We start from the raw sequence: 19,632 nt of genomic DNA on the forward strand, positions 1-19,632 counted from the left end.
AAGTGAAAGCATACAATGGAAGCCTAGAGAACGGAACCCCATTGACTGGTTTTATGTGGTGAACGAAGAGAAATGTGAGAGACTGGCGACAGGAGTGGGCACCTATCCATATCGGCTTTTATGCCACATATGACAATAATCACCTTAAAATGTATAAAATAGGGACATGACATAAAATCCAAAAACAAATTTTATCATAAGTAGAACTGTTATTAAGTTGGTTTCCAACACATTTCTATCTTACATGAAAGGTCTGCGAACATGCGCTTAGTCATCGACCTTAATCTCATACGTGCACAGCGTTCAGCCTTTAACGTCAACATTGTCTTAATCAGGAATTTTATTATTTCAGCCTCTTGAGATGCATGTTGAATGCCTCTTTGAACCGACTGGTTATAAAATGGGTTCATTTCCAAAGCAGAGAAAAGCAGCTCGAAGGGGCTTCACAAGGAAGAAACCTTAGATAGCTTGACCTTAAAAAAAGTTCAACTTACTTTCGAAAAGAGAAGCATTGGACTTTTAAATAGCATTGCAGTCTACAAGAACCTTGGACAATACGAAGAAACTTCAGGTAACAGACAATTGTTTTTCTTATCGATAGCCTTTCAAAAAGGAAAATGAATGAATAGATCTATTGACACTTTACGCTATGTTGAGTACAGATATTATAAGTCTTTAACTCTTTAATTTCAGTGCTTGGCTAAAAAATAAATTCTTCTTAAGTGTGGCACAAAATGCACACATCATAATGTCTCAGCTATTCAGATTAACAATGCACGGACTATCTTACGAAACATTCATTATTGTTCATCACAGTTCTCTACCAACATCGAATTGCTTTGTAATCTTATAGCTTCGACAGTAGTCTGGTCCCTTAAACAAATTATTTTACATTTTGTTTCTCCTTTCAGAACCCACAGAGAGCCCCTCGTATACTCATAATTGGTGGTGGAGTTGTGGGAATGACCAATGCACTTCAACTATTGAACAAAGGGTAAGTGAATTAATGTAAGATAACTTATGGTAAGGCGCTGAAAGGTGTTAAAGAAGGAACGTTTGGTAGATTCGTTAAGTCCAGGCATCGAGGCCTGGAACCGAGTTTCTATGATCGCCCCAGTTAAGAAATTTAGCCGAGCGAGACTAAGTACTGGTTTCGTTGGAAAAAAAACATGGTGGACTTCCGTGAGCGGAAAGCGTTTGTAAAGCTTTGTAAACATTTTGCGTATTTCACGTTCAAAACATCCAAGGTAAAGTTCCAGTTCAAGCCCTGCATCTAAATTCTGGACATTTTGAAGGAGCGGGGATAAACACTCCATTGTAAACCTGTGAGCGGGAACCCCACTACGAAGTGATGTGGATGATGGACGTGGATGTTTATTTCCGTGTGAGCAAGATTGCAGTCATCAGTCACCACAGTGTAATATTTCATTCGGCATATTTTTTTTGTGTGTGTAGTGGTGTAGTGTCAACGGGAGTATTTCTGCATGTATTTCTGGACTCCACGATGGCAAGGGTTAACTTTTTAAACAGGTTCGTGACCCTAAATCACTTTATTTCTGTGTCAAAGTGTTCAGCACTGCTGTACTAATTTTGGACACTGAAATAAGCAAACAATATAAATAGAACAGAACTTGTTAAAACTCCCAACAATTAGAGCACGTTTTATAGTGAGCACAGTAGGTACGGCGTTTTTCAGTTACGTTAAGGTTGACGACTTGGCCTCTCACCTAATAGTTTGTTTATACAAGAGGTCTGCTTCGGTTTCAGACAAAGCATCTGGCATTATTTACCAAAGTGAATACTGGATAGGTCCCTCGGCAGAATTGAGAACCATCACCATCTCTTTGGTCTAAATTTGAAACTAATAATTTTTGTTTTTGTTTCTTCATAATCAACCTCAGACTTTTGCTTTGATCCTCTAGACTTAACTGCTTAAATAATGGGCCCAATCAAATATTTGGGATGGAGACTGTGCAGGAAATTTGGCTTTACTATCTCATTTTGCTGTTCTTTTTGTAGTCCCTGGCGCTTTATTTTTGCTGCTTCTGACACAGTTTTCAAACAGTTCATGCTCCTCTCTTGCACCAAGAATTGCCAGTTGAGAAAACTACTATTTAAGACTGCAATCATCTGAATTTATTTTAACCTTGCTTATTGTCTTACTTAACTATCCTTTCATTACAGGAACTAGCCACTGATAAGCAACACTTTAGGCCAAATTTGATGTATTAGAATCCTTACTCATCTCTTTGCCTTACAAGACAAATAAATCAAGTAACCCTTGCGCTTGATACAAATTCTTGTTATTCTCCAAAGCCTTGGAGCCAGGTATCAACGTTGGCCTAATTCAACATTGTGGAGATTCTGTTGACTCAGGTTTGTCCAAGTAAAAGTCAGTTTTTGAATGAATGACCATTTCCTCTGTCAACTCCATTACTAGCTAGGACACACATACAGATAACATGGCTCATTTGCCTTCTCTGGGTCTCATATCTCCCTTTGCAGATGAGTGTATGACAGCCCTATTTTAATACCCAGATGTATGACACAATTTTCTTCCACCCGCACACAAATAAAACGGATGCTTATCATTAGTACAAATTATGCCAAAGCATGTAAGAAATTGTAAATAGCTTGGTAATAAAACACCTCAGCCTAGTAAAAGTTCACAGTACGTCTACGCCCAGCAATTTCATTTTGGGCGTTCCCATGCAGAAGCAGGAATGCTTTCACATTTGAGAGTTCAAAGTGGAACTGAACAGTAAGGAAAGGAGGTTTCCAACATCTAGTGGCTATTAGATATCTTTTAACCTTTTTACAATTGTAAATTTAGTTAGCATCGGGCAGGCGAAGAGCCACCCTGTGGATATACTGCCCGAAATGCCATTATTATTATTATTATTATTATTATTATTATTATTATTATTATTTCAGTGTTGTTGAGTTATCCGTAACTGCCTTCAAGTTTCATGATTTAAATCATTCCTAGAACGTCTTTCAAACCACACATATTACAGGACAATCACGAAGTAAATTAAATGCGGTGTTTCAAAATAATCGTACGTTAAGACGGAAACTTCTTCAGACAGAAAAGCTTATATAATTATATCTCAAGTTTTCATATACAACTCTGAACAGTTGAGAAACAGTTTAAAGACTTCCATTGAGAGGCTTCGCGATATTTGATGGCAGACTAGATACAGTTCGACATCGCTATTTTCCATAGAAATTAGAGAAGAATAATTGCAAAGGAAATATTCTCCCTCATCGGTGCGAAGATGGGCGGTAATGAGCTTCAAAATTTCCACAGCGAAATGAAAGTTTCAGCTTCGTTATCCTCCCGATACAGTAACCCAGAATGTGAAATTCACCACGCTCAGCAGGAAAATATCAACCTGAAACTTGTCACTTTATCTGACACAAAGTTGGGCCTTCATTCTCTTAGTCCTAATTGTCTCAGGGCTGTTGCTAAAAAGTACTGACAGCGAATAATAAAAATTATCAAATCGAAGACAGAAATGGCGGCGAAACAGGTTGCGGTTCGTTATGTTCAAGTTATGCGCATGCTCGTTACGGTTCTCAAATGACTGACAGATTTCTTTACTAGGGCGATCATCGAAACCAGAAACGCGGCGAGATCAAAGGTAGCTGCCAGCCCCCCTGGCTAAGTCTTTTTTAAAAGACTTAACTAGGGGGGCTGGCAGCTTTAGCATCTTAAAAGATTTTTGTTTTAGTGTTGAAAAGAGATAACCTCAACACAATCACATCTTTTCGCGCGGAGGTACTGATAACTTTCGCTTTCCTTTCCTATTATCATTACACCTTGAGAACAGCTCAATAACCCACCAATTCCATGAGTTTTTACAGACATGTTAATTCTCTAATTTCTTTCTCCAGGAAAAAAGTTACAGTTGTAGCAAAGGAGTATGCCTCCCCTGTCGCGACGGGTAAATGTATCACCTCCGAGACTGCCGGCGCTTTGTGGGAATGGCCTCCTGCGGTGTGTGGAAGGCACACAGACATAAAATCCCTTGGAGAAATCCAAGGATTGGTGCATGGACAGCTATGCTAAGTTCATGGAGTTGGCCATGAAGCCAAAGGAAACTGCAGCCTACCTCAGACAATCTATATTCTACTTTAAGGACAAGGTATGTATCAATTTGCAAAATCATTCTGATAAAGTTTGATGCGTTCAGGTTCAGAGAAAGTGGTAGCTCCTCCTTATTTTTCTAGATTTTTCATGCTGAATAAGAGTCTTCACTGATAGAGATATGATTTCGTAAGGTTGTAAATCTTCCAACCCAGTTCGACAAGATAAACGAACTCTGTCATTTGCCAGGATATCGTCATGATGCAAAGCTTATTCAAGACATTGGTAAGTCTTTGTGTGCATGAATTCAATGTTTACCCTCGTCATAAGTTTGAGTCGATTTTTGTCATAATTCCACTCCTGTTCTTCTTCAGAAGCATTTACGTATGTCTAAACCTAAACCATGATTCGGCAGTAATGTCTTTTACTTTTACATCTATGGAAATCCCCACCATTGCAAAAAAAAGCCCGCCTGCAGTGTTTTTTTGAATGCACATACTCATTCCTAAAGAGCCCTAATGTTTTAAGTGTTCGAGTAGCACGTTTGCTTCTATAACGAGGAACGTTTCTCAAAGACCCGTCTTCTTCTCTTTCTCTTAGCTGTGAACACAGACACTGGTGTAGTGGATGCCTACCAACACATGTCTCCCATGGTTGACACAGTCATGTACAGTGTAAACAGTGTAAAGACAAGGGCTGTGGCTTTGTACACGATGAAGTTAAAGGACTTCTGAGAGACCAGGCAGAGGACTTGAAAAACAAATACAAAGCACAGCTGATCCTCAACTGCTCTGTACTCAGTGCTAAGGAACTGGCTGGAGATGAGGATGTGTTTCCTCTGAGAGGTAACCAACTCAACTTGGTGGTTTTATTTTCAAGTACTTCCTTCAGAAGAATTAGTTAACAACCTTAAAATTCATCTCCCAAAGTTATTTAAGAGTTCGCTTCTTACATACACATCACTGTTATGAGCGATTAAGACCACTCAATCAATAACCTCACTGTCAGTCTTTTTTGTGTGTGTGTCGTGTCCCCCATTTAACGCGTCTGTAGTTATGACTGCTGATCATAAAGTTGCTGGTCTTTTTTTAGGGGTGATTGTTAAAGTAAGAAATGACGGTAGCCTGATGGCAAAGCTCAATCATTCCATGTGCAACTCCCTGATCGAGGACACTGACGAGTCCAAAAGAGAAAGACAATGCCTTGTGTTCATCCTACCAAGAGGTGACGACAAATTGTGGCTGGGAGGCGTGGAGCAACCCAACTAGTGGGACGGAAATCTCACGTTGGATTATCCACCAATCGGAAGAATGTTTGAGAAGGTCAAGGCGTTTTACCCTCCACTCCGTAAATATGGAGACGAGGATGTGGAAGATGTGCTGGTGGGACTACGACCCGCTCGTAAAGGCAATTTTCGTTGGATTGGGATCCAGTGTGTCCTTCTATTCTGCACAACTATGGACACAGGGGTTCGGGCGTGTCTTTTTCGTGGGGCTGTGCTATTGAAGCCAGTTCAATGGTGGATCGCGTTAATTCTCAAGGGACAGCAGATTTATCTCTCGAAGCTTTGAACAGTTTTGTATTTTTTCATATTTCATACAGGTCACCAAATGAAAAAGAGTTGGTTATTTGAAAGAATTTTCTTTGGCAATCTTATGACGATGAGTGAGAAGGTTAAAGACTTGAGGACTAGCATTTTGATCAGAGATATGGTATTTTTATTACCGTGGATATCAAGGGTTTTTTTAAAGGAACGACAGAAATATCAAAAAGAGAAACAATTTGACGTTAAAATTGTCAATATTTTATCCGATTTATAAACAAAAACGAACAGAATTATGTAAATATCATATATTTGAATATGTAATAAATTGCTGTTATGTTTTAACCTGATATTATCGTTCTTTTTTATGCCCGGTTCATACACCGTACTTCACATGAGCCGAATCGAATACTAATGAGGGAGAACAAAGGATTTTTCTCATTTGCATTCGATTCGGGTCATGTGAAGTACGGCGTCTGAACTTGGCCTTACGCTACACCCTGATAGTGCTAGGAGATTAAACTCTACATCTTCAGCAATCACTGATTGTACAAAAAAGATCTCATAACTTTTAAAGTAGTTTGTCATTGTGGTTTCTTGTTGAGGGAATTACATACAATGTAAGGTATGCGAGTAAATGAATCATGTAATGGCGCGGACTACTCAATCCTCGGCTAATTACACCGAAGGTCGTTGGATCGTAATTTGGATAAACCAAAAGGTGTATATGCAACAATGGATCTTTCAAAATTCTTTGGCAGTTTCTTACGAAGTAGTTGATCTGTGCATTGATACCACTTTGGGTTGTCTATGGCCACAGATGATGAGGGGGAAATGGATTGGCACTAAACTTTTTTAAGTTTTGTCCTTGTGTCTTGAAAAAATCGCTATAAAATAATACTAGTAGCGGAGCTCCTGCGCGCCGAAGACGCGGGAGCGGGCCCCATACCTTAGAAAATTTGGTAACCGATCGATCTGAAAAATTTTGGTTGTCACGTGACTGTCCGTACGTACGTACGTCCTTACGCCAATAGGGACCTTAAGACACGAGGACGGGAAGGCCAGGACAGCAAAGGCAGTGGAGGCGGGAAACTTTCGCGAGTCCCGTCATGTTGCCCAAAACAAAATGCTTAAGATGTGCATTTTCGCAAAGGACGGCGACGTCAATAATTCGAACCTCGTACAAGCTTTTCACAGAAGCAATGACATCTATTAGACTACAAAAGAGATGGTAGAAATCTTATCCTATTAGGCTTAAACGATAGTGAACAGCGATGCTGAATTTCTTTTTCTTTATGAGCGAAGCAAACATCTGTCAATATTTCAATAGAGAAACCATAATTTCCGTATGAAAAAATTAAATGAACAATCTGATCGACCTGCTTCAGATGGCTTTTTACCACTAAAGCGTTTGGGAATTCTGTCGCCGAAGAATCCTGACTTTTGGTGAACGTTTCAATTTCCATCTGTAATTGTAACAAGCATTATAAAAATCAAACAAACGTTGCATCAAAAAAAAAACAACTTAACATCAGTTTGAAAATGTGTATTTTATTTGCTCGATAGATGCTCCATGGTATTCATTCTTACAACATTTTACCGACTGTACTTACACTGATGTATTCTCAATGCATACAGTTTGCATTGAACTTGCACACTCGTGATAGCGTCTGAACAGTGACTGCTGAAACACAAACGAACAGACGAGGAATATTTTTATTCACATTTTCGTATCTCAGCGTAGTATTCTACACTACACTCACGAAAACTGTGAACCTTCTAAACATTCCTATCAATATAACTTAAAGTAAAGTCGATTGGAACAGTTATCGGGGCAAAACAAGTGCAAAATACTCACGTTTTCGATACGACGGCTAGTCGGGCGAAATGGCGTCCTCGACGAGATGAGGACGGCAGAGAGATGAGTCGAGAGTTCTCGTGCGCATGCCCGTTGAGTTAATTTACTTCCGGTAGCCGTCCGACCTCATCCCGTCCTGGTATCTTAAGGTGCCTAATACCTTGAAAACTAAGAGAGTATCACCATTACCATATGGCTGCATCTTTGATTTTGGGCGTCCACGCTATCACTAATTAACAGCTGTCACAACCTTTCCGCTCACCAGTATCACGTGACTATATCGCGGGCTCAGGTTAAGAGCTCATCGAGGTTGCGTGTTTTTTTAAAGTTGACCACTGACCAGTTACTGATTTACCGATTGGATCGCGGGCTCAAGTCACGTTATCTCTCTGAGTCACGTTATTTCTCTGCGAGGAAGGCGTACTCGCAAAGGCAAAATTTCCGCGCAAATTAACCCCTGGCGCGTTGTTGACTTTTCTTCTGGCATATTCCTTGTGCGATCGTCTCTAGGAAACTCCCTGATATATTGCGTAGGTAATTTTTACAATCTTGGTTAGGCTTGTTGTGTATAGTTTGTTAGAATTTAAGCGAAAAAATAGCAAAACCACACGCTGAACAATTACATGCTCACAATTGATCGTTTTTTGAGTTTCTGAACCAATAAAAAATAATTCTCTTTTTCCTTTATCGTCAGTTATTGCAATCATGAGCTCCGCCTTTAGGCTTGGCTAAATTTATATATTCTTTTTTTCTTCCAAGTAGTCATTTGAAATCTACCTCTTCGTGGTACACGGCGTGGGCCATTCCTGTAATAGACAACGTACTTCTTCACAATTTGATCGAATTTGGACAAGAATTTCCGTGACTGTGGCCCTTTAAGTTGGTTGAGTAGACCTTCGGCGTTGCGTCATCAAAATTCTTGGGGAACCCCAATGTGGGTGTTTTAATTTAAAACGAAGACCGCTGAAGACCGCAAACCCAAGACCAAAAACTTACAGGTTAATAAGGTGTGTTAACCTACCGTTCAATGAAGCTGGGTGAAATATTGGATGCAGTGGGAGTTTGGTTGTGGAAAAGGCAGGTCTAAACTCCAATACGAAGGTCTTCACTGTTCCGCAGAAACCGTTTGTCGTTTTTACTAGCTTTACCTGGTCTTTTCATCCAAACAAAGAATCTAGCAATCTTTCCTAAAAACAGGAAAACGAGTGCCAGAAACATGTAGACTAATTATAGGGGAATTCATAATCTTTGGAGAGGAACAGTCGTGCAAATTAAAATGTTTTCCAAACAGGTATGACTATAGCGAAGATGCAGTACACGGGTTGTTTACCATTTACATGGAAAAACTGGTCAGTCCAAGATTCGGGTGAATGGCCAACAATTTAACTACAATTTGGGAAATTCCGTTTAAGATTGCCGTTTACCGCCTCTGCAAGTCACTCTAATTTGCAGAGAGCGTCAGGACAGAGTTGTCAAAAGGCCAGGAACTGGTATCATGGTAAATGGAACATATTGCTTTACTTCTCCAGTCAACCTGAATGCATGCGTTGTAGCATCTGATGAGGCAGTTGTGACTGAATGATTTGTGTACTTATCCAGCCTTAAGAAATGATTGCATCACTTTTCCAATTACTTGCAACTCCTTAAAGTTCACATAACTCCAAAATATTTTTTTCGCTAAAATAAATCGTTGCACTTGTTTGAGACGTAATGCGACAGACAGAGACAGTTGTCAGAGCACAGACAAGGTTATCTTTTTCGGTTCGTTGCCCTTATTTCAACTACATTTAGTACAACCTACGAACTTCGCTTGCTTTGTGCATTAACATAAGCTCTCGATCGCAGTGGTATGACTCTCCTAAGCTTTCAATAAGGAGGAGGAGGAGCAGTCGCGACAGTCTCTAAGATATGGGTCCGTTATCAAGGGTAGATTTTCGCCGTTAGCAGTCAAATGGCTTTCTTTTATTCTAGCCGAGTATGACTTAAGCCGTTTCAATTTTTTGCATTTTTTTTCCAACCGTAGAGACAAAGGTGCCGTGAATGTTATACGGGTTAAAACAGTGCTCTCCGACGATTAGAGTTTCTAAGTACGGACTCTTCTCAGCAATCTCCGTAATGCCGAGGTCGGAAATCGAGGTGTCTATCACCTTCAAATAAGAAAGGTTAGGAAACGGTTGGAGCTCATCAGGGAAAAAGCACAGAACGTCGGTGATGTTAAACCAGCGTTCCAATTGAACTGTTAATAGCCTTTCATGACAAACTTGAAGGACTGCGCGAATACCGCAATCTGAAGTCTGATAGCACTCGCGAAAAGTGAACGATGCAAAATTAGGACAGCATAAGGAACTTGCTAGCAGCGCATCATTAGTGATAAAACAACACCAGGTTAAATCGATGGTGGTCATGCATGGAAAGCGGGCTCACCCTCGTCAAACGGGGTAACATCACGAATGGAGACTACCTTCGAGTCCTTGACGCTATGGCACACAGACAATAGCATATGATGACAGTTGCCTCTGCTGCCAAGCTTGATATTCTCCAGGTCAGTGCACTGTCGGAGCAGCCTGACAAAGCCCTCTTCGGAGACACCACTTGAGTTTTCGTAAGCGCGAGCAGTTAAATGCTATCTCATCCATGCCACAGTCGGACACTTGGAAACAACCTTTGATGTTAAGGTTTCGCAAATCGAGACAATTTTCGGCGACTTTATGAATCACAAGATCTGTGAGACATTTACAGTCGCTTACATTGATGTGTTGGATGGTTTTGAGGAATTTTGTGAGGAACTGTGTTTTAATTATTTCATTTATTTTATTAGTGTTATTAGAAATATTTTATAGAATTTAACTAATTTATTTTTTATAGTAATGTAAGCGCATTGAGTTTTTTAATGCGCCCAAAAACTTTATTATTATTATTATTATTATTATTATTATTATTGTTATTATTATTATTTTTGTTTTTTTGTTTTTTTGTTTTTTTTGTTTTTTTTTGTTTTTTTTTTTTAACTCAAGCAGCTACCCAGCTTTCTAGTATTTTGTTGTTGACTTTGCTTGAAAGAAGACTGTCTTCAGTTAGGTCGATCTTTTTCCAGACGCTATGGTCATTCAGGAGATGGTGCCAATTCCAACAAACTCCACGCAACAGGAGGCGTTCTTTGATAGTGAATTTATAAAATATTATAGAGTCTGGAAGATCGTGTAGTAAAATAGATGGCTTTCGTTCGTCCATAGTCGACGCTAGTTTCAAACTCATGTCACAATCAAGAATAAAAATTGGATTTAATTGAGTCAATAGCCTTAACTTTGTTGCTTATTAGTTCATGACGTCACAAGGCCTTGTAAAAAGGACACATCAAAGTCTACAACTCGTCAATTGAGGGGCGAAAGTCCGTTCTCTCGCAGCCTGTTTCAGGCCTAACACTCTAGGGCCTCAACCATCGACTTGCAAAATCCATATTTGTTTGTTTGTTGGTGGGATGAATATACCGCGCTGGAGTAATTACCCGAATTTTCTCAATTGAAGGATAAGTGTTGGGACCAATTAGAAATACAATTAGAAAACATAGGCACGCAAGGCGTGCAACAGTTGCTGTTGTTTTTTTTTGTAAAAAAATTAAGAAAACGGCTCAAAGAGTATAGACCACGAGTAGTCCCTCTTTCGCTTAGTCCGCCGTGTGTGACGCGAAAGAAAACCACGAGAAAAAAATGGCCGCGCGAAATTCTGGGGGCGAGGAGCGCGCAAAAGGAGGGACTACCGTCTAAGCCCAAGAGTTTGCCCTTTCACGGCCGAGTGATTTTTCGGTGTAGGATTTCTCATCTTGACGTCCTCTTATTATCGCCTGTTGTCAATAACCCCGGGAGATAGCCTGAATAAAATTGCTCTACTCTACTCTTCAAGTAACCAGGCAAAAACATATGCCGTGAGAAGTATATCTTCGTTCAGTGTTCGTTTAGCGAAACTGCGATTTCGCTGCGTCTGTAGGTGTAAGTCTAAAAGTTATTGCGAAAATTTCGAATGCAGAGTTTCAACCGAGAACTTACATTATGTATTTGACTTAGAATATCATCAAGCTGCGGTGAAGTGTTTGCCGATAGCAGCGGAAAGTTTCAGGTGAATGTTCGGTTTCAAGTGAAAGTCCGGTTCAATCTTTCAAATGGACGGCAGAAACGCCAAGCTCAGTGAATTTATATTCGCTGACTTGGACGATGCTGTTGAGCTGCGAGATCACCAACACGCTCGCAGTCGGGTTGGAGGCGGAAAGCTTTGCTACACAAAATACTGGATAAATTTGAATCTTTCCAAAGCCTGTTGGCAGATTCGCAAGAACATCATGGCTTGCGAAGCGCGATTCCAACGCTTCGATTTGCTTTGGTACCGCTTCGATTTGCTCCGGTTCCAAAACATTCCTGCAAGACGTCACACGTATCTCGAATGTTGACAACACGTTGTCAACGCTCCTAACATAAGCCAATCATATTTTTGCGTTGTGAGAGCAACGCATAATTCAAACTCTTGGGCTTAGGCGGTAGTCCCTCCTTTCGCGCGCTCCTCGCCTCCAGGATTTCGCGCGGCCATTTTTTTCTCGCGGTTTTCTTTCGCGTCACGCACGACGGACTAAGAGAAAGAGGGACTACTCGTAGTCTACAAAGAGTAGCAATCTTGCAGTAAATACACTGACGCGAAATGACGCGTCAAAAGTAACACACCTTATGACGCCACTAGTCCCAGGCCTCGGAAAACAACATTTCTGATTTGGCAAATTTTGGGTTGTAAAAAAATATGTTTTACGCACCGGACCAGAGCTTAAATTGGAAAATTACGAATCAGTGCAATATAGACTTCTGGGATAAAAAAGGGGTCAAAAATTTCATTTCATAGGCACTTTAAAAGCCCCTGGAGGTAGCAGCACTAGGTGGACTCTTAACAGTTATGATAAGGGTAACTCATTCACGTATACTGGTGCCGGATTCCATTCAATGTTTTTATAGTTTAATATTCTTGTACAAACTTTGATGATTGTTATCCCTAAATACTTCACAACGATTCTTCAGAACGTCTCTTTTCCTACACTTATTAAGATGACTATGTCCCTTTTTTTCCTTCTTGTTTTTCTCCTTTTTAACTGATATCCCAACAAAATATTCGAATACTACTTTTTCTGAACTTGTAGAGTATAGACGGCCTTGGAACAGCCCCCAGTACTCTTAAATCAGCATCTTATCTTTCTATTTTTCTGTATAGCAATCTTAACTCTGGAGCAAGTTCTTGAAGGTTCTTAGCCTGCGAACAGGCTGGAGGAGCAAGGAGTACCGTGTAATCGATCGAACGCATGAACTTAAAATTCCGAGCTTTTTTGCACACAATGTTTCACTTGTTTTATCTTTAGGAAACACTTCTCTTTCTCTAAAGTTCAATAAACTAATGCTTCGAATCTTTGTTGATAACTTTTCGCACACATACTCTGTGTGAACAACAGCATCTGCAGCTTTACCAATACCCATGTCTCGGTGATCGCCTGCAATTGTTTCTCTGCGATCCTCTTTCTTACATGCCACCACCATATATCATAGCAAACATCTTGTATGACACCACCCCTACATGTACCACGCGAAATATTCCCAACCAACTTCAAGGGAAAGTATACGTATGTCATGACGAGATCTCTTACCATTTCTGCAACAATTTGTATGATAACACAGATGAGTGCTTTCTACAATTTTCACTTCGGTCAGCAAAACTAGCCCGTCCAAAACGAACGCTCGAATCACAATTTAGTGTTGAGCATTTTTCTGACAGCGTGTGCGTTGTAAGCAGCTGAGCGTCACACAAAATACTGTTCATAAGTAATTCTACCTCCATAAACCTAAATCGATGACATGTAAAATGTTTGACTGAACAAACTGCAGTAATCCGATATGTCTCCAGATTAATGTAGATACCATCCAATTTTCTAACGGGCAATTTGATCCGTTATTTGATATATACAACCCACACTGAGATTGGTGTGACGTGCGCACAGGCATGGCTCCCTCACTCACTGACCACAAAGCTCTTCCACCCCTTAGGTCAAAGAGGAATTTTTACATAAAAATACTCAAGTTAAGAGAACTTCCCTCACTTTACACTAGTCATAAGGTTACCTCTTACACAAATGCAACAACACTACTTTACCAAAAGTAGCAAGAAAGAGAAAGAGCCTCTCTGACACGTTTAAGTCTGATTTAATTAATTTGTAGTTTAACTTGGTGCTATGCAGTCTCAAAGAACATTTGAACAGTTTTCATACTTCTCTACCTTTAAAAAAGATCTCAGACGGAAATGAATGTCATAAAATGCCCATTAATTAAAAATATTAAACTGCTCCTGCAGCCACATGAAAACTGTCCAAAGTTGTTAGATTTGTTTTGTTTAATATCCTGGGAACAAGAGGCGATAAGCTGTCAGCTCTAATTGAATTTATTCCCATGTGAAAAACAAGTGTTAAGTTAACATTTGTAACTAAAAATAGCAATATCTCGTTTTGTTTGTTCAGACATCTCGTGGGAACAAGTAGCGACGATTTGTCAGCTCTAATTGAATTTACTTTCTTGAAAAACAAGTGTCAAACTACCCTTTGTAACTAAACATTAAAAATATCTCGTTATATTAGCATAAAAGAACAAAACAATCGTTACCTACTCTTACTATTGTAAACGTTAGAACTGTTTTAGATCTAGTCTCTTCTCCTCAAAAACATGTCCTAAGAACTAGAAGCGACGATTCGTAACCTCTAATTGAATTTACCCCTTGTGAAAAAACCAAAGGATCAAGTTACGCTTTGTAAATAAAAATAAAAATATCTTGACATTTGCATACTACTAACTCTTGAACTACTTCAAAACTCAAGACTCATCTCGTTTATAACTAGCCACCATTAGACAAAAAACAATGCACTCTAAAACAACCCAAAATACTGGTATGTAAGAGTCACACTCCGCTCCAAACCGGACTAAAAATCACAAACCGGCAACATACACGCCAATCTTTATTTTTCATTTACCAAACGGTCCTTGTGTTTAATACAATAAAACACCCAAAACTACATATACCTCACTAAAGTTATCTTGAACAAAAATAATTTCCTTTTTCCTCTACTACAATTCGCGCTGGGTATTAATGTCAAAAAGCGAAAACCCTGATAACATTGAAGACAAAAGACTTAGTTTCATTCAAAACGGACCTTCTCATTCCAGTAGTATTAAACAAGAACCAATATAATTGTGAAATAGTCACAGAATACTATCTTTTTATTCTGTCGACGAAATTAAGAGTAGTCTCTTCGCATTTCACATTGAAACTTATCAATGGATGATAAAATTAACAACACGCCCGGAACACACATTATGAACTCTGCAGCAATATTTAGGTTTCCATACAACACGCAAACGATCTGAACCAGGTCACAACCTCCTCACATTCCCAGTAGTGCATGCCACCCCCCTAAAATACAATTGCACCTATCATAGAAACAGTCGTGGCAGACCGAAAGAGACTTGGCGGAGAACCGCAGAAAAAGAAAGAACAGCATTGGGTTTCGGCTCATGGATCGAGGCAACAGTGGCTGCTCGTGACCGGGTGACATGGCGAGGGAGAATGTCTGGCCCTATACCCAGTTAGGGTTATGGTCAAAATCTATCATAGAAACCACATCAACTTTTTCTTTCATTCACATTTTAAACCTAGCAGTAGAGCGGCTAATTTAATTCAAAACCTTACCTAATAGCCCATTGCAAAAACGTGAGGACTAGGAAAGAGTATGGTTGTTTTCTGTTTGTTTGAAAAACTAAGATATTCAAATGAAAGATCAACTAAATTTGAGAGTCTTAAGCAAGAATAGAAGTATTCAGAGGAGGAAAATGGCATGATAGCTCTTCAAATATCACCTAAAATAGAGAGTTTTTATGAATTGGGTAGACGGGCCACAAAATTTTAAGGGTTTGTATGGAATTTTGCAACTTTTACTAGGCTCCCATTTGGACAATTTTCCACCGAAAACTCTCAAACTTGACTGGGTAGCTTTTCATTCAGTAATATTTCAGCTGAAATGTTTAGATTTTCAATCTAATCAACATAAGAAACTTGTCTCAGTCCTCTCACGTTTTTGCAACGGGCTATGGGAAAAGCTTACCCTCCATCGCATGCTCGTAATAGACTAATTTCGGTATATTAAAATTCAGCCTAAAACAATGGACCCCAGCACGAGGCTCTGGGGAATAAACCCCACAAACTCTATATTTATTCCCCAGTGCCTCGTGCTGAGGTCTATTGTTTTAGGCTGAATTTTGATATATCGAAATTGGTCTATTATATCCCAAACACTATGTTTCTTTGACCATGCTTCTTTGCCCACAAAATCCTCAGCCTAACCCACAGAAAATGTCGAGGTAAGCCCAATATATGAATACTTCCTCCTCTTTTAAAGAAGAATGAATATAGCCGTTCTGAACTGTATCGGGATCAAATCTTCTCACATACCATTTACCTTTACAAGAAGAAGTTGATTGGTTGTTTATAGTAGATCCAATCTGATTGGTGTGACATACATACATCACTGACTAATACCGAAAAGCGGGCGAAGACGTCCTTTGCGTTTTAGAACAAGAAATACACAAATTTTCCGCACGAAGCCAAATTATTTTGCTTGGTGATTTCAATGCTAGGACTGGAACCTTGAATGACGTTATCGAAAATGATTGTCAATATTTTATCGCAGCCGATAACGCATATAATCTTGATAAGAACTGGCCAAAACGAAACAATGCGGATTACAGCTTAAACAAATTAGGAGGCGAGACATTACGATTATGTATAGGAAATAAACTGAGGATATTAACCGGCAGAGTTACAGGTGATCTAGACGGAAAGTTAACATCGTATCAATACAATGGGGCAAGCACCGTTGATTACGGAATAGTCAGCGAAGATCTTCAAAACGCAGTGTTAGAATTTCAAGTACTAGCTTTGACACCATACTCTGATCACTGTTCTATCGCTCTTAAATTGGTTTGCCGTAATCGTGGCATCATGTACAGCAACAACGCCCCAAAAGAACCTCCAAGAACAGAGGCATCCTCGCGAAACTGCTTCACAAATTTCTTTGGAAGCCAGAATCCAAACATAAATTCATAAGATTGTCGAGTTTTAATATTCAAAACAGGCTTAAATCTTTTAGTGCAGAACACCATAGTTCAATAGATGATGCGATTTCACAGTTCAATCAAATACTAAAATCAGTTGCAGAACTTAGCCTAGTACCATCACGTAGTAAAACGCGTAAAAAGACCAAAAAAAACAAACCATGGTGTGATAATACTTGCAGACAGTTTAAGAAAAAGCTGCAGAAACCTGCGAAAATTAATACCATAACTCCTCGATCATTGCGACAAGAATATTTTGTTCTCAAAAAGAAATACAAAAGCTGATAAAAAAGATGTGTAAAAGATACAAAAAAATAAACTTTTAAATGAAATAAACACCTTGAATTCCAACCAAAGTGGAGATTTCTGGAAACTAATAAACAAAATTCGAAAAAGTGAAACGATTGACGAAAGTTTTGATATTCCACCAGAAGATTGGATAAAGCATTTCAAAACCTTTCATATGACGCAGACGAAACTCAAGAATCACACACAGTTGCCAATCCCCCAAACAATCCTGACGAAAATACGCTGTCGTATGAAATTATAAATGAGCCGATCACCATGAAAGAAATTCATGATCAAATTTCTAAACTCAAAAATAAGAAAGCACCTGGTACGGACACTCTTCTAAATGACATGATCAAGCACGGACGGTATTATCTCATACCCTCTCTAGAAAGAATATCCAATGACATCATTGAAACCGGCAGTTTCCCAACTGACTGGAACATGGGTGTCATAAAACCAATATACAAAAAGAAAGGTGACAAATGCCCAGCTAACTACAGAGCTGCTTAGGGAAACTGTTCACATCAATTTTACAAAACCGATTAAATAAGTTTATCGAGCAACACGGATAGTTTATTTATTCTCCGCCAAATACTCCATAAATACACCAAACAACACAAAAAGCTTTATGTTGGTTTCATTGATTACGAAAAAGCTTTTGATAGGGCAATGCAGTATGAGCCATAAATTATACAAATGCGGAATTCAAAGAAAATTCTTGAATGTCATAAAGTCCATGTATTCCTCAATCAAGAGTTCTGTTAAAATTGACCAGAACACGTTTACAGACCTATTTTCATGTAACAAGGGGATAAGGCAATGTGATGGTTTAAGTACAGTTTTATTTTTTTTATTTATGAATGATTTACCGCAATAAGAAATGCCCAGGCGTGGTGTTAGGAAATCGATCCCTAAAGTGCTTAATGCATGCAGATAATTTGCTAATAATCAGCACTTCTCCAGAAGGGATGCAACAATCGCTTGATGTAATTCACAAACATTCTCAAGATTGGAAGCTCAAAATTAACATCAAAAATTCAAACATAATTATATTCAGTGGTAAGGGACAAAACAAGAACAGGGTAAATTTTAAACTTTACAAATTGTTGAGAAACAAACGTATTTAGGTAAAGAAATGACGTCATCTGGTCGTTATACCCATGCAAGAGAAATTCTCAGCAAAAGCCATCAAAGTTCTCTCGATAATAAATCGATCCTTCTCTAACACAGATGATACAGCAACAATTACGATAAAGAACAAACTCTTTAATGCCCTGGTTAAACCCGTGTTAGTTTACGCATGCGAAATTTGGGGACCGGAATTGTTATCATACAAAACACTTTCTGATAAAAGTACAATTGAACAAGTTCATATAAAGTTTTGTAAACAGTAATTAAACGTTCCATGGTATACAGAGAATATTGCTTGCAGAGCAGAGCATGGGCGGTACTCTTAAAGTATCGAGATAAAAGCATCAATCTCCAGCTACTGGCAAAGATTGAAGCATTCCACTAACAACGTTTTGTTACGAGAAGCATTTCAATATGCAAAAAAACATACAACTTTCTTTGACATTCAACAGAATGAAGAAATCAATAAAAAGTGCAAAATAAAAACACCAACAACTTAGCAACACATCAAGAATGCACGATTAGTTATATAGAAAACACTCAAGAATCAACATTTACAGAACTGGCTGGAAACCCAGAATAAGTCATCAAGTTCAAGAGAGACATTTACACAAAAGGAAGTTAAAAATAATTATCAACTTGAAAACTACTTGACATTAATTACAAAGCCAGCACACAAAATTAACCTAACAAGGCTTAGATTAGGATATCATGCATTACGAATACAAACTGGCAAATATGAAATTAGAGGAGCATTAATCCCAGTAGAAGAGCGAACATGTTTAGTATGCAAAGAAAATTGCGTAGAACATGAGCAGCATTTCTTGATGTATTGTCGGGGGTATACCACATTAACACATGAGCTGCACTCAAATATTTCAAACGCTGACACCCATTACCCCAGTTTAAGTGATAACGAGAAGACGAAGTATTTCCTTAGAGCAGAAAACACGGTTACACCTAAAATAATAGGTAAATATATCCATTTAATGTTTCAAAAAAGAAAAGAGATTCTCAATTCACAAAAGTAATTAGCACTACGAGTTTCCCAATTTATTGTATACGGATATGGTAAATATTATTTTGTATTGTTATTAGTTAACGTTGAAACCTTTATTGTAACTAGACCAATACCTCCCTTTGCAGAGTAAGGCGCAATAAAGATATACTATTACTATTACTATTACTATTACTATTACTATTACTATTACTATTACTATTACTATTACTATTACTATTACTATTACTATTACTATTACTATTACTATTACTATTACTATTACTATTACTATTACTATTACTATTACTATTACTATTACTATTACTATTACTATTACTATTACTATTACTATTACTATTACTATTACTATTACTATTACTATTACTATTACTATTACTATTACTATTACTATTACTATTACTATTACTATTACTATTACTATTACTATTACTATTACTATTACTATTACTATTACTATTACTATTACTATTACTATTACTATTACTATTACTATTACTATTACTATTACTATTACTATTA

The 19,632-nt window shown here is 38.4% G+C and overlaps 2 pseudogenes; one reads left to right on the forward strand and one right to left on the reverse strand.

The window, feature by feature from the left end:
• The first annotated feature begins 244 nt into the window (after positions 1-244).
• LOC145468768 (uncharacterized) lies at positions 245-5,840 on the forward strand (annotated as a pseudogene).
• Positions 5,841-9,318: 3,478 nt separating this feature from the next.
• On the reverse strand, positions 9,319-10,722 carry LOC145467175 (uncharacterized; annotated as a pseudogene).
• Between the last annotated feature and the right edge of the window lie 8,910 nt (positions 10,723-19,632).

This window comes from Orbicella franksi, chromosome 14, assembly GCF_964199315.1.
Source record: "Orbicella franksi chromosome 14, jaOrbFran1.1, whole genome shotgun sequence".
Classification (NCBI taxonomy): Eukaryota; Metazoa; Cnidaria; class Anthozoa; order Scleractinia; family Merulinidae; genus Orbicella; species Orbicella franksi.